The following is a 24,324-nucleotide window of genomic DNA, read 5'->3' on the forward strand; positions in this document are numbered from 1 at the left end:
GGCCAGGTGACATGTTAACAGTGTGCGTGTATGTCAGAGAGAAGCCATCACAGGCACGGGGCAGGCCCCCCCAGGGAGCCCCGGCAGCTCTGGGCCCGCATCCATGAACGCCTCACTGGGACAGGCAGGCTCTGCCCGAGTTCTGTGGTCTGGGTTGGGACCCTGGGGTCCTGGAGCCCAGCCGAGGGTCTTATTCAGTCCATCTGCTCCACTGGACCCAGTCCAGAGCTGCCCTGGGCCTCCGTAAACACTTGTTTCTAGATGTTTATTTTGGGGTTTAGTGAAAAACAAACCAGATAGTTCCTGCACCTGTACAGTGTTCAAATTCTCAGTGCCCTGGGTGGGCAGGTCCCCTTAATCCTCACCGTGGTGCACTGAGAATATTCCCGCCCACGCCACCCTTCACTGGCCCAGACTGCTCCCCTGGTCGCTGATTTGCCCATGCTGTTCCCTCTGCCTGGACTGCCCTCCCTTCCCCCTAGTGCTTGCGCCTGGCCTGGCTAACACCTGCTTGGTCTTCGGGGCTCACCTGAGATGTCTCTTCTTCTAGGGGCATTCTCTGATCCCCACCGCATTGGACAGGGGCCCTCCCCTGGGCTTCCCAGAAATCGAGGATCACTGTGCAAAGCAAGCAACGGGGCAGTTCCATCTCCCTTGGTGACAAGGGCTGTCTCTTCTTCCCTGCTGGATCCCAGTATGTCAGAGGATCATACTAACGAGTGGCTGTGACAATAGTACTGATACCAAGCACTTAGGGAACGCAGTTCCGTGCCAGGCACTGTTGTCGGATTTGACAGGTGTTTACGGATCGACTTCTCACGTCAGCCCTGGGAGGAGGTCCTCTTCTCTCTACTCGGCGCATAAGCACAAGGGCACAGCTGTCTACGTGACCCACGGTGATAGAACCAGTGAGGACGGGAGCTGGGATCCCAACCCAGGCAGTCCGCTGTGGGGGCTACTCTTCTTCTTCTTCTCTCTCTCTCTTTTTTTTAAGATTTTATTTATTTATTTAAGAGAGAAAGAGAGAGAGAGAGAGATATCATGAGCAGGGGGGAGAGGAAGAAGCAGGCTCCCAACTGAGCAGGGAGCCCGATGTGGGGCTCGATCCCAGGACCCCGGGATTATGACCTGAGCCCCAGGGAGATGGTTAACCCACTGAGCCACCCCAGCGTCCCATGTGGGGACTACTCTTAAGCACGCTACCGGGCTGCCTCCCGGGGGTAGCATCTGGACGTGTTCGATCCATATCTAGTCACTCCACAAAATCGTTTTGTCCTCGTCTCCAGATAAAGGCTGAGACTGCAGAGTGGCAGGGCATGGCTAAGGTTAGGTGCTGGCGGGGAGCAGCGGGGCGACTCTAGTCCACACTACGCCACGAGTCCCTTGAGGGCAGGGACGTGGACCACTTTGTCCTTCGGTGTGTCACCAGCTTCCGGCTTGGAGCCTGGGGCTTAGAAGGTGTTCATCTCTGTCAGTGACATGCTGTGAGTCTTCTATCACCGATGAGTTACACCCCCAATCCCAGTCCTAGGATGTGGACCTCCCAAGCCAGAGCTGTGGCGAGTCGGTATTTGGGTTGATGGCTGTCAGTGGGTTGTGGCATGGCAGGCAGGGTGTGGGGGCAGCGGTGTGGGGGTACAAGGTCAAGGGAGGACCCATGCTCCTGCTTCTGGCCTTGTGGGGGGCTTTCCTTCTGCCCGGCCGAGTTCACTCTTGCCTGGGAGCAGTGCTCTCTGGGCGCGCCCACCCGCAGGAATCTGGGATGGAGACTCGCACAGAGTCCCCCCCGCGGGAAAGGAGGTGCCTGTCTCGGAAGGTGAGGTTTTGTTTCCCATGAGCTCCTCGTGGGCCTGGAGGCCCCTCCTGCCTTGGTGAGCAAACACGGGCACCGCAGGGAGAAGCAGTGGCGTTGCCTTTTGTTGGGCGCACCTGGCTCAAACATCTCCCGAGTTGGGAGTGACTCCGTCAGTCCCTCCTCCCTGCATAGCAGCACGGAGTCAGTTCAGACACTCTCACTGGGGCTCTGACAGCTGTGTCAGCTTCTGGCCTCACTCAGAGGCAAAAGGCACGTCGAAGATGAGGTTTAAACCTGTTGCCAGCCGCCTTCCTGCCTGTCCGAGTCTCGCTGCCCTGGTCCCAGCTCCAAGTCTGTTCTGCCTGCCTTAGCGCCAGGGTCCCAGGCCTAGTTCTCCAGATGTGTCTTGATAGCCCCTAGACACAGAATAACCTCCTGGGTCCTGCACCCTTTTCTCAGAGAAGTCCAGAGCCCTCTTTAAATAGGTGTGGAGAAATTAGTGTCACTGGATTAAGTTATGATACCAAATGCCCCGTGGGGGACACTGACCACAGCTAGCTTGCATTTCCTCATCGTTTGTGTTGAGGTCAGCAGCAAGCCAGAGAAAGGGCAGATCAAAGGTTGTTCTTGCCGGCCCTTGAGCCTAGAATTGAGAAATCCATAATTAGGCCGTTCAGTAAAATTATTTTCGATAATTCTCTTTTGTACTAATAAGTCACGTCACCTGCTGAAAACTCAAGCTTTGCTCACCTTAGGCTGGTTACTACAATAATAATTAGAGGTATCTCGTCCTCTTTGTAAACTAGCAGCACAATGGCTGTTAAATAAAAAAGGGAGCTATAATTTATTTTAAGATTCAGGGATTTTGTATGTGCAAGTAGGCAGCAATTATGGAACAAATACTATAATTATAATCACTTTGGAGAAGCGCACGAGGTGGTAACTGGCTGAGATGTGTTTTCTGGTTAGAAAATACATTATCTCAGTTCTGAGCAAACGCTGCTAGCCCTCCTGTCCCTGGATTCTTGGGAGCTGAATCAGAGAATGAATAAAAGCTTGGAAAAGCCCCATCTCCACCTGATTTACCCCGGGAGAGAGGGGGCTGACCCTTTTGCAGATGAGCAGGGATGTTCCTTCACATGTCAGGCAGATGAGGGGCTCAGGCTGAAGGACATTCCTCCCGTGCCCCCCGGGAGAGGCGGGCCTGAAGCCTGTCCCTGTTCCCCGCTGAACTGGCTGAATTCTGTCCTTAGTGTCCAGAACCATCCTGAGTTGGAGCCCCCATTGGGATCTGCCTGATCAGATCTCCTGCTGGTGATACAGGCCCAGGAGAGCATGGCATTTCTTTCTTGTCTCCCCTTTTGGAACATACTCTGGAACCCACAATTAGATCCCACGAAATAACTTCTCTTTATCCGGTGATGTGTTTTTCTAAGAGACGGTTTTAACTCTTGGGTACAGCTTTCTTGAGGGCATCACTGAAACATCTCAGGACTTGCTAGGTGTTTTGAGACCTCTTTGGATTCTTGGTAGGTGGTCTGATGCTCAAAAGTTTCCCACAGCGGCATGGTAAGGAGTTAGAAATGTGGAACAGAGGCTGACATCTGACCTCTTTGGAGTAACTCAGAAACAGGAGATATGGACCCCATGCTGTAATTCATGGGTCTCTTTTCTCAGCCTAGAACCAACTTCAGGATCATGTGGCCCTTTTCATAGATACATTGATTGGAGACACAGTTTACCCATTTGAGAAAAATCAGACTTTTTTTTTAAAATGATTTTTTATCATATTATGTTAGTCACCATACAGTACACCCCCGGTTTCCGATGTAAAGTTCGATGATTCATTAGTTGCGTATAACACCCAGTGCACCATGCAATACGTGCCCTCCTTACCACCCATCACCGGTCTATCCCATTCCCCCTCCCCCTCCCCTCTGAGGCCCTCAGTTTGTTTCTCATAGTCCATAGTCTCCCATGCTTCATTCCCTCTTCTGATTACCCCCCCCCTTTCTTTATCCCTTTCTTCCCCTACCGATCATCCTAGTTCTCATGTTCCATAGATGAGAGAAATCATATGATAATTGTCTTTCTCTGCTTGACTTATTTCACTTAGCATTATCTCCTCCAGTGCCGTCCATGTTGCAGCAAATGCTGAGAACTCGTTCTTTCTGATAGCTGAGTAATATTCCATTGTATATATGGACCACAACTTCTTAATCCAGTCATCTGTTGAAGGGCATCTCGGCTCCTTCCATGAAAAATCAGGCTCTTGACAAAAGGGTGAAGTTAAAAGGATTTTTGCCACCTTGATGAGGAAACAGATCAGCAAAAGCCAAATCCCTTACTAAAAGACATCATTGGGGCGCCTGGGTGCCTCAGTCAGTGGAGTGTCTGACTCTTGGTTTCAGCTCAGGTCATGATCTCAGGTTGTGGGATAGGGCCTCGCCTTGGGCTCCAAGCTCAGTGAGAGTCTGCTTGAGACCCTCTGCTTCTGCCCCTCCCCCTGCTCACATGCATGCATGCTCTCTCTCTCTCTCAAATAAATGAATAAAATATAAAAAAAAAATGTGAGTTCCATGAGGTGAAGGATACGCCTGTTCTGTCTGCTTTGTTCCTTGCTGCTTCTCTAACCACTGATCAGTGTTTAGATCATATGGAAGCTTACTAAGAATGAATCTCTTCAAGAATAACTGGGCTTGCTTTAGTCTTTCCTGTCCAAAGGAGACATGCAACGTGGATGGACATTTGTGGTTGCGGTCCAAGGTCTCCTGAAAAATACTTCCTTTTTGGGGACAGAGAAAAGACCAATGGATCTGTGCTCCCAAGGAAAGCGACCCAGCCTTGTTGCTCAGGAACTCACGGAAGCAACAAATGTTGATTTTTAAGGGTGTTGATTTAGTGAGAACTGTGTTGCAAATTTTTGTTAACACTTTCCAGTCTGTTTGGGTAGCGTTACCATTAGCCAGATTTTGTACATTAGTCGTGTGTGCCTGAATATGTCTGTATTTATTTATGCACGTAAATAGCAAAGATCAATATACACTGAGAATTTAAGGCGTAAAGTTTGTAAGTATCCTGGCGGGATGTATTATACTGTTTGCTCATCTGAGCCAATGTCAAATATGTAACTAAGTAAATGTACCTCATTTTCAGGGACACAGATGGGGCTTGCCTGGTGTTCATTGCTGTGTAAAATCAAGGCATTGAATCATCTTCCCGAAGCCAGGCTATGGTGGGTGTGTGCGGCAGAATCTGTCTTGTCCCCTGAGACTGGCACTCTGAGACTGCAAATGGGTATGTGCGCATTTTGCTTTTTTAAGTGGACTTCTAGAAAAGAGTTCCTGTTTGAGGGTTAAGTAACTGGCTTGGAAGGCAGCTTGTAGCTAGTTGGTGGCTGCGGACCCTTGATAACTAGAGTCCCACTGTGTCTTGTGGGAACATGGGAACAGAGCAAAGGACCCCTTTGAGGTTTTGCTTTGGGCTGGCGGGGGCACAAGGGTGTCTCAAGCCCGTTGGCTCTCTTCTCTCCAGGTCAGAGTGCTAGCAGGGCAGTGGTTTCCAAAGCCCCAAGCTTTGGTTGGGCTAATCGGTCCAAATAAACATATAACACATACTCTCAGGCCCCGGGGCCCCTCTCCTCTCCCTCTGAATGCTCCGGGTTGCATCATCATTAGTACGGCTATTGTGGGCCTGATACATGGGGAAGAGGTGGCCACAGGCCGGAAGGCCCTGTGGTGACAGACGCTGCCTGCAGCCGCCACAGCTCGGGTGCTGTATACACAGCATGGGTTCGGGCCCAGGTGAGTCATCGCCAGCCTGGGAAATGCACGGGCGATGATGGATGGCCATGGTGCTCGGATGCGCCCCTGACACTATTTGCACAAACAGGGAACTCAAAAGAATGGGGTTTTCATGAGCTTATATAAGTTAGTTGGCAGTGCACGGCGCCCCAGCTGTGCGGCATGACGGGACAGAGCTTTGCGTTCCTGTTCAGAAACAGGTGACTTTAAGAACCAGTTTGCCTATGTCAGGACTTGAAATGGTTTACTCTGCCCTTCTGTTGTCGTTAACCCTCCCCCCCTTTTCTCTTTGCCTTTCTCTTTGTAAAAACTTTCTTTGCAAAGGGATTCTTACAACTGGGACAGTAGGGCTACTGTTGCTCCCAGCAGCCGCCCAAGGGGTTTGCTTTTCTTTGGGACTCTGACTTCCTTGAAAGATGCATCAGGGAGGGGACAGCAGGTGTGTGAGGCTGAGTGCTCTACGAGGTGGCGGGCAGGGGATGAGAGAAGGGGTGGGGGTGGGGGTGGCCTGGAAACCCACCTCAGCCCATTCCTGGGGGCGTCTCCAGATTTTTGTCTTGGCTCTGTGAGAGTTAGGCATGGAGTCGATGAGGAATAACCTTACGCTCACAAGTACTCCACCAGCGCCTGGCACACCGTAGTCCTCTCCTTTGCTCTTTCTGTCAGCTCTACTGCCAGGAGGACAGGAGTTACCGTCATCTGTAAAGATAATAGTGTCGGGGCACCTGGGTGGCCCAGCGGGTTGAGCCTCTGACTCTTGATTTTGGCTCAGGTCATGATCTCGGGGTCGTGAGATCCAGCCCTGAAGGGGGGAGTCTGCTTCTGTCCTTCTCCCTCTCCCTTTGCTCCTCCCCCCCACCCCCTGCTCACGTTGCTCTCTCTCTCAACCAAATAAATAAATCTTAAAAAAAAAAAAAAAAAAAGATAGGGATGCCTGGGTGGCTCAGTCGGTTAAGCATCTGCCTTCAGTTCAGGTCATGATCCCAGAGTCCTGGGATCGAGCCCCGCATCAGGCTCCCTGCTCAGCGGGGAGTCTGCTTCTCCCTTCCCTCTCCCCCACCCCGTGCTCTCTCTCTCTCAAATAAAGAAATAAAATCTTAAAAAAAGAAGATAATAGCGTCAGAGAGGGGATGTGGCCTCTGCAAGATCCCTCCGCGTGCCAGAACAGGGCTAGTCTGCAACCCTGATACGGCGCCATGCTCTGCTGCCATGTTCCCAGCCTGGGGTCAGCCCCCTGGCCTTCTGGCCTCCTGCAGGCTTGAGGGGGCAGGAGGATAGAGACTCTTGAGATGGGGAGTTTGCATTTTGAGACCACATCCAAATGTGGGCACCACCCATTGTCAAAACTGGGACACCATTCGTTCCCTCGGTGCTGGGGAACATGCTGATGATGTTAGGTCTCATTCATCCCATGATGGTGTCTTTCCATCACCACCAAGATTATGGACGCCATTAGCTTTATACAGAGGCAAGCATCTCATGCAAGCCTGTGCTCTTGCTCGAGCATTTCTTTATGAAAGTTTTTTTCCTTATTAAAAAGCAGTACATGATTATCATAGAAAGATAATACGAAGGAAAAGAGTTTAATAATATCACAGTCTTGATACAAAACCCAAAACAGGATCGTGCTGACCATACAACATTTTCATGACTGAGATTGTCCTCTTCCTGTATTGCGCATACGTGGGGTCTCGGCTGGCATTCCTGACCATCTTCCGGGGCTGCAGCTCCTGCTCGCATTGGGTGGAGTCGTGCTTTGTGGACAGATATATAGGCTGCTTCCCCCTTTCTCCTTCCTCCATGTGGGTGAACATCCTCATCCCTGGATCTCTGCTTACATTTATTATTCAACAAATAGTGGTGGAGAACAAGGCACATTTTTCTTGGGATAAATTCTTAGAAGTGGATCTTCTGGCTTGAATCATCTGGGTGCTTTTAAAGTTACCACATTCATGGTGAACGTTTTAAAGAGTGTGGGAGGGAATCTAGTAAAAACTTGAAGACCATCAACCTCTGCTCTTTAAAATAACCTCTGTTAATATTCTTAGGGATCCTTCCAGAAGTTATGTGTGCGTATGTGTGTGCAAGTCTTTAATTGATTTGTGACTTTGTTTTTTTAAGATTTTATTTATTTATTTGAGAGAGAGAGACACAGTGAGAGCGAGCATGCGTGGAGGAGAGGGACAGGGGGAGAGGGAGAAGCAGACTCCCCGCTGAGCAGAGAGCCCGATGCGGGGCTCTACCCCAGGACCCTGAGATCATGACCTGAGCTGAAGGCAGACGCTTAACCGACTGAGCCACCCAGGCCCCCCTGATTTGGAACTTTCGTAATAGCGTGAACAGTGATTGTTCTATTAATACTGTATTCTATTGTAGTGGCAACTTCCCACGTTGGCACGACCACTTCGTGGGGGAGCTGTATCACGTCTTAAAAAATGGCAGAGCGCGCCACCGTGAACATCCTTATGTCTTGGTTTTGTTGTGCAGGTGTCGCTGTAGGAAATGCTGGGAGTGGAGTCACTGAATGGCAGAGTTCTGCCCATTGAAAGTGTTTCCAGCTATTGCTGAGTCAGTGTGGGTGTTTGGTCACACGTATTGCTGATTAGTTTACAGAAAGGCTCTGTTTACACTCTTAACAGCAGAGGTTGAGAATGTCTTCTTCCTGATCTCTTTTACTTGCTCTGTGGATTATCAATTTTAAAAATGTCTATTTATTTGGTAAAAAAAGAAGAGATTCAGTATTTGTCCATGAATTTGCATTCCCCTGTTATTAGCATGAGGTCCTCCCCCTAGCTGGGACAGTGCTTTGAAGCTCACAGCTACTGGTTTTTTGTTTTGTTTTGTTTTGTTTTGTTTTTAGAGGCTGAATTCATTTCCTAACCTGGGTAACCTTGGGCAAGTCAGATCGAACCCTAGTTTCCTTATCTGCAAAGTGAGGGTAATAATATCTATTTCTCAGGGTTGTGGAGCCTTTCTGACCAGCCTTGTCTCTCTTGGGGGATTGCCCTTCGCGCTTGAAGAAGAATTCCCACTTCCTCATGTGTGCCCGTGGAAGGCTGTTGCGGTAAGGGCCCTCTGCCTGTCTGGTCAGGGACCTTCTGGTGTTGTATTTTTACGCAACACTGCCATCCTTTCACGTTGTCACTTCCTCCACTCACTCCTCACCTCTCCTCTGCTCTGGTGCCTGAGGCTACAGGGTAGCTTCAGCTCTGGCTGGTTTTGAAGGAGCGTGGGCTTGTGAGCTGTCCTGCTAGAAGGCAAGTCTTAGGACCCCTCTCTGAACCCTGGATAGGGATGAGGGGAGCACCTCCCAGCAGCAGACACCGTGCTGGCTACTTCGCATGACGCATTCCAGTGAATTCGCCAGTGGGCATCATCATTCCGGCTTGCAGAGGTTTAGAGCGGTTGAGTGCCTTTCCCGAGTCAGACAGTGTCCACGGCAGAGCCCAGGGCTGGCTGACTCGCTCCCGGGCCTGTGCTCCTGTAGCTGTCGCCCTGTGCTGAAGACAGGCGGATCCCTCTCCCATACCTGTAAGGAGTTTGGAACCGTACTACTGCAGAAGCTCTGTTAGTCAAGATTGGAAGGGTGCTTGGGGCTTCTTGACGCTGCGAGGGACAGCTTCCAGGCACCAGAGGACATCCACACTTCATGCAGCAGTGACTGGCACACTGGCCTCAATAGATTCGGGCCAGCTGGGTCCCTCTCCTGGTCCCAGCCAAGTGTCCCAAAGAGTCTCTAGTGTGTGGTCCCATGATGCCCAGGAGTTAGAGAGTCCTGCTCCCATGGGGCCGACTGCAGGGCTAGTGCTGTTCGTCGTTGAGTGTGGTGAAGGCTCCCAGCTCAGGAAGTGGGGGAAGGCTCCACCTGCAGGCTCCCAACTTTCTGGAGTAGTCCCTGTGTAGCCTGGGTTGATTGGCTCCCACATCCTTCTGTATCCTCTGGGTGACATTTTATTTCTAAAATGAAAACAAGTTTTAATCAACTATTTTGTATTTATTTTTTCTTAGTTCTTCCTTAAACCTTTTTGCCCAAAGATTTATTTTTATTTATTTTGGAGAGAGCCCCGAGGCGGGGTCAGTCTCGTGACTCTGAGATCATGACCCGAGCTGAAACCAAGAGTCAGACACTTAACCGACTGTGCCACCCAGGAGCCCCTTATTTTGTCTTATTTCTAACTCCTTGTTTATTTTCTGCTGATTCTTATGACAAAAAGTCCCAGTACTACAGTACATACCATATTTAGGTGCTCAATAAATATTTGAATAACGAATGGAATATAGAAAGTGTTAATTCCCTTGGTCTAGCTCCCAGAAATACCCATTGTTAATAGCTGGCTGAATAAAGCTTCACCGTTCTTTTCTCTCTCTCTCTCTCTCTCTCTATATATATATATATATACACACACACACATGTGCACACACACAGACTTGCTACTTCCACAAATGGGCCCATATGATACATCTTGTACTGCGTTCATTTAATAACGTGTCTTGGGCATCTTTCCACATCATCAGGCACAAAGCTCTACCTCCTTTTAGACATCTGCTTTGTGTTCCATTGTATGGATAGTCTGCAATTTATTTAAGTCCTTTATTGATGAACATTTGGGATGTTTCCAGTTTTTCATTTTTTCAGATACTGTTTGCAAATAGTGTTATTTCGAAAGGCTTTTCTTCGAGATGAATAGAAAAATTCTGGAGCATGTAACTCTATACTGGAATTTATTGATCACCTGCTTTTCAGAAGCCTTTACCAACATAGCCACTCAGAATTCAGTCCTTTCCCCTGGGTCCCCCTGCTCATGACCTGCTTCTTCTTCTTCTTTTTTTTTTTAATTTTTATTTTTTAAGATTTTATTTATTTGACAGAGAGAGAGAGCACAAGTAGGGGGAGCAGCAGGCAGAGGCAGAGGGAAAAGCAGGCTCCCCACTGAGCAGGGAGCCCGATGTGGGACTCGATCCCAGGACCCTGAGGTCACGACCCAAGCTGAAGGCAGATGCCCAACTGACTGAGCCACCCAGGTGTCCCCATAACTTGCTTCTTTGTCCTGCACTTGTTCCTCAGCCTGGCATGGATGGTTGTCTTGCCTGCTGGTTTTTGAGCTCTTGACAATGGCAAGCGCGCTGCTTTCTCGGGCTTTTCTTTCCCCCTTTGGGGGAGGGGCAATTTTTCTTTTTAAATTTAGTTTCCACTTGTTACCAAAGTTATACAGTAACACAAAGAATTAAATACCTACATAACACTTATTATGAAAAGGAAGCCCCCCTTCCGCCTCTACACTCATTTGGCCTCAGTTGCACATCCCAGAATCAGCCACTTTCAACCCTTTTAAGTGATCTTTTTCAGTATCTATTTCCATAATTCTACAACATGTATTTGTATTGCTACTTTTTAATGTTTTCTCTCTAAGCACCACTATCTACTGACGTCTCACTGTGGAAAGTGAGCCTCCAGCTTCCTTTTGTACTTCTTGTCCACTGGTTACCCAGGCACACACACCCGTGCACACACTCTCGTACCGCGGGCCCATGTGCCCTGGGGGGGGTTACTCCGCATGTTTGGGTAGATCAGTATTCAGTGTTTACATTGTCTGATCTATGTCCTATGAAATTGTGAGTATTTTCCTTTGGCCACAGAACCTTATGTTTTCACCACAATTAGTCATTGTTGTTATTAATTTTCTGTGCATCTATCATGATTTTATTGTTTCCACATTATCCCCTGGTTGTGCATATCTCCTCTCAGTATGTTTGGTGTGTGCGTATTTTACCAGGTTTATCGTCCTGAGAAAGCCTCTCCTGGAACCTTCTGACTTGCCCTGGTCTGGACTGGTTGCCCTCTGTGCTGGGTGTGTATCTGTATTCTTGAGCTTTTCCTTCACCGTTATCCTGGGAATTGGCTTCCCTTCTCTTCTGAGTAGGATTTCCTCTTCCCCGTGTCCCACGCCTTTGTACTTCTTGGTTTAGCCCTCTTTTGCTCTCCTGTGCACGCTCTCCACAGCTTCCCGAGAAAGCGTGCCCTGGAGGTGAAGCTTTTAGACCTGGTAGGTGTTACAAACTCTTAATTTTCCTATCACACTTAACGTGATAGTTTGGCTGGGTATGGAATTCTAATTTGGAAGTATTTTCCTTAAGAGTTTTGAAGAGTTTGTCCATTGTCTTTTAGCTTTCGAAGTTGCCATTGAAAATTTGGATGCCATTTTGGTTCTCCAAGTTTTATATGAATCCTGTTGTTATTTTTTTCTCTAGAGGCTTCTAGGAATTTCTTTTTATTCCCAGTGATCTGAAATTGATATTCGGTGTGATTTTTGGTACGATTTTATTTCCTTTTGTTTGCTAAGCACTGGGTGGGCTATGAAGTCTAGAAAATCATGTCCTTTAGTTTTAGGAAGTATATTGAAGGAATTATTATTTTATGATATCTTCCTATCCTTTCTATTTTCTGTCTTTTAAAAAAACTCTTGGGGTGCCTGGGTGGCTCAGTCGGTTAAGCAGCAACCCTCGGTTCAGGTCATGATCCCAGGGTCCTGGGATCAAGTCCCGCATTGGGCTCCTTGCTCAGCAGGGAACCTACTTCTCCTTTTCCCTCTGCCTACTGCTCCTCCTGCTTGTGCTCTCTCTCTCTGTCAAATAAATGAAATAAATAAAAAATCTGAAAAAACCCTCTTGCATGGTTGACTGCAAAAATAGCCTCTTCCTCATACCCAGATTCTTTGCCTTGTAACCCTGTGGTCCCTTCCTTCTCTGACTCTGGCCTGAGATATGCGGCTCACTCTGGGCCAATGGGATGTTGTCATCATGACACAGATAAAGGTGTGGAAGTCACTTATGTGATGGAGTTTGCTTGCTTTTGCTTGCTGTCAGCAGCTTGAGACGAACATGCCCAGGTTAGCCTACTGTTTCCAGGAGAAAGATGCGAGACACGTGAAGCAGAGCCAGCCCTCCCCAGCCCAGATCAGCAACCATCCCAGATGCATAAGCAGCACATGCTTATTGTTGTAGGCCACTGGGTTGTTGCGGTTGTTTATTATTTAGCATTGTGGTGCTAGTAACTGATATATTTGATTATTTAGATGTCGCACCTCATAGCATCGCTCTTTAGCTTTCTTTTTACTGTTCTTTCTGGGAGGTTCTCTCAACAATATGTTTCATCCCTTCTACTGAATTTTTCATTGCTACCGTCATATTTTTAATTTTCAAGAACGCTTAGATGCTTTGCATGTCGTTGCTCTGGAGCACCCAATTGGAGTTTCATGGAAGCATATTTTGACTATGTTAACTGTTATTCTTTAAAGTTTTACTCTCCTTGCTCTCTTTCCTTTTTTATTGTTTATTTTGGTCTCTATCTTTCTTGTTAGGCAGTTTCTTCTAATATCTGATAATGCTTGCCTATTTATTCATATTCACCAAAAAGTGGGTTGGAAGCTGTGTGTGTGTGTGTGTGTGTGTGTGTGTGTGTGTGTGTTGTGCACTGAATAGCAGTCCTTTGGGGGAACTTCTGACTCTTTTCTCTAGGGCTGGCTAAGTGTCCCAGAGAAGTTTCTTCCATTCTGCAGCTTTGAGGACATTCATCGGGCTGCCAGCATTCTGAGAATCTGATGGGGGAAGCAAGCAAGGGGGTCTTAACGTTCAGAGTGTAAACTTCCACTTGATTCCCCTGTTTTCAGTATGGTATCCCTGCTCTCAACGGTGCTTGGTGTTCTCAAACCAGAGTCTTTCTGCTTAACCCTTCGGAGAAAATAATCCTCCAGTCTTCTGCCAGCAAGGTGAGGGGCAGCCACCTGGCTGCAGGGAGCTGGAGAGGGGTCTCTACACCTAAAAGCTGATCACAGCGGCTTTCAGCCGGCCCCCTGCTCCACACCCCACCTCTCCCAGGTCCCTGGTGCCTGTAATTCCTGAGGCTTTGTGTAATTCTTGGGTGAACATCAGGTGGCTTTTTGGCTTTCCTCTCTGCTGACTTAGGATTTAGTTTGCTTGGGTCTGTTAAGTCAGCTACTCTCATCTACCCGCTTCCTAGTCCCCCAATTTTGCTGCTTGTTTCCTCTCCTGTTCTGTTTTGTTTTTTTTTTTAAGGTTTTGTTTTAATTTCAGTTAATCAACATACGGTGTTGTATTGGTTTCAGGTGTACAATATAATGATTCAACAATTCATACATCACCCAGTGCTCATCACAAGTGCCCTCCTTCATCCCCCTTCCCTATTTCCCCCATCCCCCCACCCCCCTCTCCGTGGTAACCATCAGTTTGTTCTCTGTAGTTAAGAGTCTGTTTCTTGGTTTGCCTCCCTCTCTCTCTCTTTTTTTTCTTCCTTTGCTCATTTGTTTTGTTTCTTAAATTCCACATATGAGTGAAATCATATGGTATTTGTCTCTCCCCGACGGGCTTATTTTGCTTAGCGTTATACTCTCTAGCTCCATCCATGTCATGGCAAATGGCAAGATTTCATTCTTTTTTTTATGGCTGGGTAATATCCCATTGTATATATATATCACAACTTCTTTATCCATTTATCAATCAGTGGACACTGGGGCTGCTTCCATATCTTGGCTATCGTGGATAATGCTGCTATAAACATTGGGGCGCGTGTATCCTTTTGAATTAGTGTTCTTGTATTCTTCGGGTAAATACCCAGTCATGAGATTGCTCTATCATAGGGTAGTTCTATTTTTAACTTTTTGAGGAACCTCCATACTGTTTCCACAGTGGCTGCACCAGTTTGCATTCCCACCAACAGTGCACGAGGGTTCCTTTTTCTGCACATCCTCGCCAACACCTTTTGTTTCCTGTGTTGTTGATTTTAGCCACTCTGGTATGTGTGAAGCAATAGCTCGTTGTGGTTTTGATTTGCGTTTCCCTGATGGTAAGTGATGTGGAGCATCTTTTCATGTGCCTGTTGGCCATCTGGATGCCTTCTTTGGACAAACGTCTGCTCCTTTCCTGTTCTTCGTATCTGTGCGTATTTAGGCCTGTTTTTTCTTACCTAGTGCTTTATTTTAATGGGATATCTTTATTACTTCTTTGATAAAACATGATTCTCATAAAAAATTAGAACAGTCCAAGGTAACTGAACCTCCCTCAGAATCTACCTCTTCATCCAGAGCTGATCAACAATTTATCTTTCCAGATAGTTTTGCCTGTATGAATTGTAGGCCTCTGTAGGCGGAACTACTCATACTTGCAAACCCCAGCCCCTGCACTTTGTGACTATACAAGAGATCATACTATCCTAGTATATACTATGCCATACTATTCTCTAACCGGTCTGTTCCCTCAACCCTTGCACAAAGATCATGCACATCTTTTAATCATAAATTCGGAGTCACTGCTTTCTTTTTAACATGCCGCCCAGCGTTCTGTTATACTATCATTTATGCATCAAACATTTAGGATGCTTCCAATTTCTTGTTCCTATGGAGGGTGCTGCTCTGAATGTCAGTATACCCACATCTTTGCACTCCTGTCATTTTGTGTCCTCAGATGTTTCCTTGGAGTGGAATTGCCAGATGGGTGTGCACAGCTCCGACATTGGCAAATACTCCCGATGGCCCCCAGGCAGATGTCCAGTTTATACTCCGCTCCTTGGTTGGTGAGAGGGCTTTTTTGCTGGCCTCTCTGCTTACTCCTGTCTCATCATTCTTGGTAATCGTGGCTATAGGTTGGGTGGAAATGGCAGCCCATTGCTGCTTTAATTTGTGTGTCTTTGAGTAGTAAGGTGGAGCCCATCTGTGTGTCCTGGCCATTGTGTGAACTGCTTGCTCTCCGTATGGTTTTTCCTCTTCCGAAAAGAGTTCTCAGACCCCGGTTCATCTTCAGCTTTGCTCCCTGGGTATTGTGGGCCCCGGGGTCCAGAGGGTGGCAGGCTGTGTGGATGGTAGGAAGAGGCATCGTGCTAGCGAGTGCCGTCTAGACAGCAGTGCGTGCTCTCTTGTTCCTCCCCTTTCCTCCCGTGAGGCTCTTAATTGGGGGTCGGCAGAACTTTCTCACCAGTAAGTATAGGCCTGGAGCTGACAGGCTCTGGGCACAGAGTGAGGCTTCTGGGGTGCTTGGCTCATGGGGCTGCTCTGTTGGTGGCTGAGTCCTGGGTGGTGACTCTGGCACTGGCCTGAGTTTTGGCATTCACCAGGGTTTACATTCCACAAAGACGGTTGCCTTTTTTTTTTTTAATCTTAAAAAAAACTGTGAAATACAGCACATACAGAAACGTTCCGTTTAACAAATTATTATAAAGCAAACACCCGTGTAACCTCCTCCCTGGGAGACAGTTGACTTAACAATACTGTGGCAACTGGGCCTGGCACCTTGCCTTGACTGTTGGGCTGTATCGTTCCCTGGCAGCCCACCCTAGGACTCTGGGCCAGGGAGGGGTGAGCCTTGGTCATGGGAGGACCACTTCAGGACGGGCAGCTGTGGGTTAGGGTGCTGTGGTCCGGTGTGGGGGCACGGGGGATTGAGTCTGTGACTTTTGCTTCGCCTCTCGGCCCCTTTCACCGACCTGTGTTCTGACAGACTCAGGGAACGTTCAGACCCCAGGAATTTGGGTGGAAACCCAGGGAGCAGGGCAAGTCCAGGAATCCAGAGTGTGAAGCGTTGGACAGGCCTGAAGGCCGGGTCTGACTGGCTTGGGGTTTGGGGATAGCCACAAACACTCACCCTCCATGGCAGAGCTTGGCCCTAGCCTGTCTGGGAGCGTGGCCATGTCACGTGGGTGCAGCCTCCCTCTCATCGAAGAGGGTTTGAGGAGGACCAGCCTTGGTGTGGGAGATTTTCCTCAGGGATTGGGCTGGGATGTGAGCAGCTGACAGAAGGTCAGGACTGTGGCTCGTCGCCCTGGGCTGGGACAGCTGAAGAACATTCCTCATCCTGGTGGCTCACTTCCTTTTGCTGCACCAGCCTTTGGTGCTTCTCCAGATGGGATGTCTTCCCTCAGTGACCAGCCCCCAAGTGGAATGCCCACACCCACTACAGTGCAGCCCTGACACACAGGAGATGGGCCTCAGCCCACTTGCCCGCCTCCACTTTCTTCCCTCTCAGCTGCCCCTTCCCTTGTTCAGCCCACATGGAGCTTGCCGGTGTCTGCCAGGCCCTGGGTGACAGTGAGGGACAGGCAGACTCGGTCCCTGCTCTCGTGGAACTTACGGTCTAGAGTGTCTGGTAGAATTTTCTGTGGTGATGGAATGTTCCACCTGGTACTGGACAAAGCAGGGAGGGACATGGATAGACAAGTAACTGGGAACTATCATGCTTGGCATGAAACAGTGGTGGCCAGGGAGGGTTTTTTGCATAAGCTCGTCCTGAAGGAGGGAGAGGGAGAGGCGGGCAGAGGGGCCTGGCAGAGGGGTGAAAGGGGGGGAGTGGCACATGTAAAGGCCTGCTGAGGGGAGGTGGGGGGAGGTGTGCACGTTCAGGAGGAAGGAAGGCAGCATGGCTGGGGATGAGAGGATAAGGGAGGGGTCTTGGGAACTGGGATGGCAGGGGCCAGAATCATGGACCCTGGGAGCACATGTGACTTTACCTGGAGGGTGTATTTGGGTCTGGGCTTGATGTGGACAGCTTTGCATTTTAAGACGTTCATCCTGGTGCTGTGTGAAAGGAGAAGGGTCTGGAAGGTGAGACAGCTGAAGCGGTGGCAGCAGGGGAATGGAGAGAGCTGGAGAGAGAATTGGAAGGATGGATGCTGAGGGAGGGAGAGCAGGGCTCACTAGGGCCCTGGTGCTTCCTGCTTGGGAAGCGGAGTGGCGAGGTCGGGGCTGGGGACAGAGCTGTGGAACTCCCCTGTGTGAGGTCCACCTGCGTGGGCCTGTTTATCGCTGGCTCTCCCACTGAGCTGTCACTCTTGAGTGGCGCAGGTCCAGCCAAGCCTGGGGAAAGGGTGTCCTGACTGGGCTGTGGCCAGGGCTCTGCCATTTCTACCTGTGGGGTGTGCACGTGCAGCCGTGTGCGGGCGTGTGTGTAGTGGCGCTTCTGCCTACCTCCAGCCTGCAGTTAGGATGAAGGGAGCTGGGGGTAGAGGAGGGAGGAGCAGGAAGGGGCAAAGTGGGACCTGTCCCAGAAAGACGAATTTCGCTGTGGGCTTAGGCTCCCCTCCTGAAGGCTAGCTGATGCTGGAGACTCCGGGCATTGGCTGGAGGGAGAAGAGCTATGCCAGGCGCTAAACTCTGCCTCCTGCCTGCGTATTGTGACAGACTCATTTCTCTTGAGATTTTGATCTGACCTCCAGCCGGTGGATTGCCTAATTATACCAGTGGCCCTTTGGGGGACTAGAACTTTGGAGTACAAGCCGAAATTCAGTACAGGCCAAATCGCGTTTGGGCTGTGTAAGTCTGGGTGGTGTTCTAGGGCTTCATGGGATGTGCGCCAGCTTCGCTGTGTCTGCTCTGCACCCCCACCAGCCCCCACTCCTTGCCAGTCTTTCACAGTCTGGACTTGGCTCCGGCATTTAGTAGGGAACACGTCCATTTGGCGGTCAGAAGTACAAACCTCACCATGCTAAGCCGCATGATGCCCGGATAGCAGGTTCTCTTGAGTCTCTTGGATGGGGCTCTGGGCTAAGATTTCAGGTTCACTTTGTCCTTACCTACTGCAGTGCTGGCTGGGAGAATCCACTGTGCCAGGGAGGACCCAGCCAACCGGGGAGGATTGGAGAGGGATCAGTAATCTTGGTCTGTGGACTCCTCCAGGGCCACCAGTCATGGCTCCTGACTTGGCCAAGTACGTAGTTGGGCCAGGTAGATGAGCGTGACTGGCTTCTTGGGAGGCCCAGCTCCGGAACCGGGTTTGCTAAGGATGCTTGTGGTTTCCTGTCTGTGCACCCATCAGCCAACTCTCGCACCCTGCCTTCGTACTCTCTCCTAAATGTGTCTACTTCTCTCCACCTGAGTCACTGCCCTGGCCCTAGGTTAAGCCTTCATCCTGTCACCTGTCTCTCACAAACCTTCCTGCCTCGCTGCTCCTTCTGCCCCTCCTGGGCAGTCAAACCTGATCCTGTGACTCTTGTCTTTGACCTCTTTGCAGATTCTGTTTCTTTTACCTAGAATTTTCCCATCCCGTTATACCCTCCTCCCCTCTGCATGACCAATTTCTAGGCATTCAGTATCCGGCATGTAGTAGGCATTGATGTATTTTTCAAATGAATATATGTAAATTGGTGTAGGATGAGTCTTTTTAATCTCAACCGATTGTTATTTCAACATTTTTAAAAAATATTTTATTTATTTGAGAGAGAGAGAGAGCATGAGGTGGGGGAGAAGCAGAGAGAGAGAGAGAGAGGGAGAGAAATAGACTCCCTGCCGAGCAGGAAGCCTGATGCGGGGCTCCATCCCAGGACCTTAGGGTTATGACCTGAGCTGAAGGCAGACGCTTCACAGACTGAGCCGCCAGGCGCCCCTGACTGTTACTTCATAGAGAAGTCATTCCTTGCTCCCTTTCTTTCTTTACGTTGCACCTACACTCTGTGCTAGAAAGTGTAAGCTTGTGTTCATCTGGCTCAGCAAATATTGTTGCATTGAATTGTGTAGCATTATCTTTCCATACTGAGAAGTCCCTGAAGCTCTATTCAAGCCTTTTTATCAGACACTTTTCCTGACACTCTGTGAGATTCATAGATGAGATCTTGTGTCTTGGTTTCCAGCCTCTGGCTTCATGGAGAAGGTAGCTTTTGTGTGAAACTTGGAGGATGGGAAGGCTTGGTCCTATGAAGACAAGGTAGAGAAGGTCTCTTCAGAAGGAGAAGGGCTCGAGCTGATGGGAGAAGGGTGAGATGTGTTTTTCTTCCACTCAACCCACAGGTCACCATCCCAGGAGCCAGATTAGTGGCTCTGCATTCTCAATAGTCTGACTACGAACTTCTTTCCTGGGGTAAGATCCCTCTGAATCTGACCTTCATTTTCCCCTTCTTCTCACATCTAAGACTTTGTTCAGGTTGTTGTCCTTGCCCAGGACACCATTTCTCAGAGGACGTGTCTCAGAAGCCCTTGCTTCTCTACCTTCCACCGCAACTGCGATTATTAGCACCTGCACATTTTGCATCTTTCTTAATGTTTCTCCTCAACTGCATGTAGTTTGCTGTTCAAGAGACTTCAAGTGTCATCTATCCATACAATGTCCTTTAGTCATTTCTTTGTGTGTCTACTGTGTGCTTGTCGCCGTCAGAGTCTATGGAGGAATCAGGCACATAAGATATGGCGTCTGCCCCGAGGAGGTTCCTGGTCTACTGAGGAGTGGAGACATGAGAGAAGTGGCTCCTCATGGTGTTATGATACAGGTCAGAAGAGGGAGCAATCAACTGTTGCTTCCAGCTCGGAGCATCAGGCAAGACATCATGGAAGAGGAAGGCTGTGGGTTGAGTCTTGGCATGCGAGGGAGGGATTTGATCCTGCAAAGTTGGGGCAGAGAAGACTTCCGGGTGGGAGAGTCTTGAGCAAATTTAAGAAGACAGGAGACTGGGGGCTTCTAAGGGGTTGGGGGATGTTCAGATGAGGCAGGGAGGTGAAACTGGAGATGATATCTGGAAAAGTAGGGAGGGCCTGGGTCTTAGAGGGATGGAAGGACTGCCCTCTGGGGATGGAGAACTCTTGCCAGGATTGAGGAGTGACTTATGGCGACTTTTGATAAGGTAACATAAAAAAAAAAAAAAAGAAAGAAATGTGGCCATGTACCATGAGTAAGATATTTTGGGGTGGAGAGAGGTGGTTGTGAGGGGCCAGGCAGAGATTTCATGTTGAGGAGAATGGGACTGAGGGCCAGCGAGCCCCTGGTGACCACTGTCTCAGTTTCAGTAATGGCAGGGGGAACGGAACTGTGCGAGTTGTACTCAGGGACTTCAGTGAGCCAGCACCGTGCTATGGTCTGTGGGGTCTCCTGAGGAGAAGGGACGATGCCACCCCTCTGCCCACGGTACCCACGTGGGGATTGGGCTTGCATGTTTTATACACTTCAGTTTTATTTGAAATTCTTACAAAAATACAGGTTGCTAATTAAAATGATAACTGTTTTGTTTTCATGCCAAACGAAAGAGAAGACAGGGTGTCTGAAGTAAGCTGGGTGCTGAAGGGCTCGGTGGACAGAGCTCCACTAAGGGGCTCTGAACCGTGGTGGGTCAGAGGCGTGCGGTTGCAGTGCGAGTGCTGGAGTCTTCAGAAACCCGTGGCACCTAATCAACACCTGGTTGGGAAGGGTAGGTCAGGTTATGATACAAGACAGACTGTCACCACGGATTAAAATCCTTCTGCCGTCCAAAGGTGCCAGTCATTTCTTGGAACATTTGCTAATCTGTTAAAATTTTAAGACAAATGCGAAACAAATCAACTGCTTGAGCCTGGCTTCTTAAGTGTTGGGTGTTCATTCATGTATTCAAGTGACTGATATTTAATTGGTTTGTTGAACTGATCCATTGATACTAACCTCATGGAACATGTACCAGAAGGCAAGGTGAAGAGGGTGGGCTCGCCAGAAGATGGGAGCGAGAACGTGTTCACTTTTAACCCCTGTGACCATTAAGAAGCTATAGTTCCTGGAAATAGGAAAGCAGACCCAAGTGCAGGTTTATTATACTGATTAGTGTCAGAGTAATGTGAAAAAATACAGCCTGGGAAGGAAAAGTCACAGGTTTGCAGCATTTTGTGGGCGTCCCACAGGCTGCATGTTTTGGGAGGGGGGATGGGAGGTGGAAACAAAGATAAGAAGTGGGAGGGTCAGGGGAGAAATGAGGCTTGTCCCAGGGCAGTGGGTCACACTGATGCCACTGTAGACTCCTGGGTGCGGGTAAGCATGCAGGTTTGAGGCCCATCTCCAGAGTTTCCTCTAGAAGTCTGGTCTGGAGCCCTGCAACCCAAAGGCTTAACCAGTTGCCCACCTTAGGTGGTTCTGAGGAATAGCAGTGACCTGGAGACATGAACTCCAGTCTCGTATTTTCCAAAGATGATTACTGGGGGGCATCTGTTTCAAGGGCATATTGGATTTGTCCACTTGTTAGGATAGAACTTCCAGGCCCCACCATTCATTCATTCATTCATTCATTCATTCATTCTTAAAGATTTAATTTATTTATTTGTCCGAGGGAGAGAGGGAGTGCACAAGCAGGGGGGCAGGAGAGGGAGAAGCAGGCTCCCGGCTGAGCAGGGAACCCGATGCGGGACTCCATCCCATGACCCTGGGATCATGACCTGAGCGAAGGGCAGCTGCTTAACTGACTGAGCCACCCAGGTGCCCCCAGGCCCCACCATTTAATCTCATAGCCATCCCCTCTGCCCCTTGTGTCCTAGGTGTCAAATTCTAGAGGCCTGGGCGTCCAAGGTTGGCAGGCTGGTGGGGCTCAGACAGCAGGCTGTGGAAATGGTGTGGGCTCTGCAAAGCAGAATGGCTCCTGGAGGAGGAGGTCTTAAAGGATTGGGAAAATCCTGGGAGCCCAGAGGCACTGAGCAGGGAGGAGGGAGACTGTTTTGAGTTTCTGACAGATGGCGGAGGCTCTGCTGCCCTGGCTGTGCTGGGGGACTCTGGACTCTGCTGGAGGTGGGGAGGTCTGTGTGTCCACACACCTGCCAGCCTTCATCCATGCCAGACCTCCACCAAGGGGCACATTGGAAGGTTCTGATACCTGTCAGAGAGCAAGTGCTGGCGCAAGTGTTGCTGGGTTTGAGAAATTGCTTTTCCAGCCATCTCACTTTGCAGGTGAGTAAACCAAGGCTCAGAGAGGAGAGATGACCCTTGAGGAAGATAGAAGAGGATGAACTGAGCAGTCAGACAGACATGGGCTCTTCTCTACCTCTGCCAGCCCAGCCAGAGGACCTTGAACAGATGATGTGGCCTCTCCGTGCCTCACTCTGCTCATCTGTGAAATGGGGTAATGATACCTACACTTAGGGTGGTTATGAGGCTCCACCAGGACTTTTTGCAGAGCCTGGCATCCAGGAGGCATCACCACTGTTGATGCCGAGGGTTGGGTCGGTGGTGGACCAGAGCCACCAGGCTGCCCCGGCTCCAGTCCAGCCTTCTGGTCCGTGCCCTACTGCCACCAGGACCCTCTGACGCTCTGCAGCCTGGCCAGGCCCTTGCTCCAGTAGGGACAGTTGGGATTGGGGTGTGGGACAGTGAGCGGGTTCTGTTTGCTAACTTTGTATATTGCTTAATAAGGAAAACACGGCTTGTCCTGGCACACAGTGGATCCGACCATATTTGGGGAAAAGGAGTAACTTGGATACGGTCAAGAACACAATTCTGAGCTCTTCTTATTTAAAACAAAATCAAAGACAATATGGAGTTGCCTCTTCCTTGTCCAGTTTGGTTATGGAGGAATTTCTGGTTATAAATAGGCAACATCTTGCAATGTGAGCTTTAGAAATAGCTGTGAACTGTTTGGGGAGCAAATCCTTTCTGCACTTGAAAGAACTTGGCATAGAGCTGGAGTCCCAGTGGATGGAGAGAGAAAGCAAATGTTTTGCAGCCATGCAAAGCAGATCGAGACCTGCTGTGGCCCAGCCATTCCCAGATTGAGCACCACATCTGTGGGCTGGGAAGGGCCGGGTCATGTCCCAAATCTGGGGCCCTCCTGGCCTCTATGCAATGGGGCACCCCTGACCACACACACCCTCTTTCCTCCAGCTGTCTGCTTCATGGTGTCCACTCACCGTCCTTCCTTAGCCATCAGTTACTCATTGATTCGTTGACTTAGCCATTTACTGAGCACCGTCCCAGCGAGGCAGTGATCCCGATGTTCTCCTGCTCCTTACGCCTCCTCACTGGTGGCCTCATCCCCTCTGGCTACTCTTTGCTCGTGACTAGTGCCCTGGGTTCTGTCCTCGGTCCTTTTCTTTTCTCTCTCTGCACATGATCCCATCCACTCTTCACCTGATTTCCACAGCAGAGTGATTAAGTGGGGCCGCTCTGCCTGGGGCCAGTGCTGGTTCTACCACTTCCCAGCCGTGTGACCTTTGGCAAGTTTCTCCACCTTTCTGCAACATGGTTTCCTCACCTGTAAACTGGGGATGATGATACCTCTCAGGTGGTTATGCGGATGGACTGAGTTAATCTCTACAAAGCTCCGAGAGTGGGGGCAGCACTCAAACAGCAGGTCAGCACTCACAGAGCTTTGGCTGCTGCCCTTTTTAGCCCTTCTCTCACTAGTTGCTGTCTCTGCCCTGACCTCTAGGGAAGGACCTCCAGCTGCCTGCTGGGCATCCTCCGTTCAGTCAGTTCAGGGCAAGCTCCGTGCTGTGTCATCACATGCGTGGCGTTCAGTCAGGGGGTATGGTGTTGAGGAAGGTGCCGTCAGGATTGTGAAGTGTGCCAGGTAGGTGACCAAGCACTGCGACGTGTGTCCTGCCAGTAGTGGGCGCTCCCCGGGCCACACTCAAGCTGGTGGTCTTTGTCTACACCCCCTTCCCATGTCTGCTGACTCTCCCATGGACAGCCGTCTCTTGGAGGCCAGTGAGGCCAAGGGCAGGAGAAAGTGGCAAGAAAGGTCCAGGTTTCCAGCCTGAGTGGCAGGCGGTGCCACCCAGTCTGGTGCTGAAGTGTTTCTTGATTCTTTGTCTCCTCTCCAGGGCCTTGGCCCCTGCCTGGGTCTGGCTCACCACCGCTCCTCCACCCAGACGGTCTTCCCGTAAAACCTCTTCCACTTCCTCTTCCTCATCCGCTGGCCTCACGTGGCCAGAGTCAGGCCTGGCCCGTGTAGAGCTCCTCAGAGCCTTCTCATTACCTGCTGCTGGGTTTTCTGTGTGATGGGACCCTGCG

The 24,324-nt window shown here is 49.7% G+C and overlaps 1 long non-coding RNA gene across 1 annotated transcript in view; it reads left to right on the plus strand.

Annotated features, from left to right (window-relative positions):
* The window catches only part of LOC123001517 (uncharacterized), a 313,834-nt gene that overhangs the window by 58,651 nt on the left and 230,859 nt on the right, over positions 1 to 24,324 (plus strand). Inside the window, exon 5 of the long non-coding RNA XR_008957649.1 lies at positions 4,952 to 5,092. This is a non-coding gene — a long non-coding RNA (uncharacterized LOC123001517). The remainder of the gene's footprint in view (positions 1 to 4,951; positions 5,093 to 24,324) is intronic.

This window comes from Ursus arctos, unplaced genomic scaffold (assembly GCF_023065955.2).
Source record: "Ursus arctos isolate Adak ecotype North America unplaced genomic scaffold, UrsArc2.0 scaffold_5, whole genome shotgun sequence".
Taxonomy (NCBI): domain Eukaryota; kingdom Metazoa; phylum Chordata; class Mammalia; order Carnivora; family Ursidae; genus Ursus; species Ursus arctos.